The sequence below is a fragment of the Python bivittatus genome, unplaced genomic scaffold (assembly GCF_059951505.1).
Source record: "Python bivittatus isolate LINGU-HERP-01145 unplaced genomic scaffold, Pbiv_v1 ctg000070_np1212, whole genome shotgun sequence".
Taxonomy (NCBI): Eukaryota; Metazoa; Chordata; class Lepidosauria; order Squamata; family Pythonidae; genus Python; species Python bivittatus.
The window spans coordinates 46,174,751-46,176,582 of NW_028277034.1; positions in this window are offsets into that span (position 1 = coordinate 46,174,751).

A 1,832-nucleotide genomic window follows, 5' to 3' on the forward strand; every position below is an offset into this window, starting at 1 on the left:
GTCCTGTCTCTCTTCCTTTTCTTTCCTCTTCAGCTGCATGGATTTTCAGAAATACATGATCCCATGCGGTCTTTCCCAAACCTAACATCTCCCAGATATTCCCAGCCAGCACTGGGGGAAAAAGTAGAAGTGGGATAAGACAAGCGGGCTATAAGAGCTTTGGACTCTTGCTTGCCTGTGAAATCGAATAATTGAATGATGGCACAGTAGAAACCTTGCCTAGAAATAGTCACCCAGTAGGAGCCCCATTTATGCCGTAGTGTTTGTGGCTGGAATGATGCTTCTGAGCTTTATTGCCATGCTGGGTGGGGACCTGAGGCAGGAATTTCAGGCTACTTTGTCAAGGGAGAAGGGTGTAATGTGATGGAGTGTGTGCTTTCTATACCGAAGTTAATTGGATCTCCAGTTAAAAAGATCTCAGTGGTTATGGCCAGCCTGAACAGAAAGTGCTGGGTAGCCAAATCATCTGACTTGTTATGTGAGTCTGCCCTAGACCATTGCTATTTTTTACTTAGTGCTGAGCCACAATTTGCTTAACCATTGGAGTGTTCACATGATAAGTTATCATCCTAATTGACAAACTATAACGGCTAAGTTTACACAACACACTAAGCCCAAACAAACCAAATTACATTATGGTTAAGGATAATGTGTGAATCAGGCTCTTGTATTCCATTCATAGACTAACAGATTGGAAGGAGCAATCCAAATGAAAGCATCCATAAATGAGGGTTGATCGCTTTATGTTAGAAGACATCCTTGAAAGGGGAGCTCAGTAGCAGCACGGTATTACTCATTCCCTCTTCAAGCACATCCATTTCACGTCACAGCCTTTAATGCTGAAACCACGGAAATGGAAGCTTTATTTAGAAGGACAAAGGCAGCTATTTCTACAATGTTTGCTTGCAATATATAATATGGAGAAATAGCTAAGCAATAGTAGTTGCAAAAATTTGGACAAGCGAATTCATGAAGTGGAAGATGATGGCACGAGAATAGTGCCCATTAGATCATCATGTCAAATAGCTCCGGCAATACAAAATTGGATCCTCTCCATGGCAAACTTTGAGAGCAACCAGCCATGTGAGATGAGATTCTTATTTGTAAACGTTTGCCGAGGCTTTCCTGAGCAAGCAGTCAGAAGAGCCTGTCAAATGAATTAGTAGTTGAAGTAGCAGCCTTCAGAAGCATGTCACTCTAACTCAAACTGTTTGGAGACAGAAACCAGATAGATTAATCTTACTGCTAAATTCAAGTTTTTGGATATAAAGCGAAGATACGCCCACTAGTGACAGCTGCTGTGACCCAGATATAAAACTCAATCACTCTCAAAATACTGGCCACTTACTATGACACATGCAGAGAAGTGCCTGCCCCATCTTGTTGCATGCTCCAAATGTATATACAAGGTGCTAATGGGGGAGGAATGTTCAGCTTTGCCAGGGAAGACAAAGCTCTGTTTCTTTCATTGACTGGACCTGAAAAAAAGAGCTTGAATACATATATTGAAAAAGATGTGTGTTTCTGGCGCAGAAAATGCAAAACTCTCTCTGTATTATTTATGGAATAATGGTTCCCTTGAATCAACTGTCCATCACAAGATGTGTCAGGACTACAACTTCTGGAGTTTCCAGTACTGGTTGGAAACTCTGGTGGCAGTCCTGACGCACCTGGTGGTCAGAGCAGGTCGCAGAAAGCTGTTTCTGTTAATTGTTACGCACTTTTTAAAATAATGTATTAACAAGACAACTAAGGGTGCAAATCTTAATATGACTCATGCTTTTTAAAAGTTAAGCAACGTGAATAAATATCACTGCACAAGAGTCGTAAGA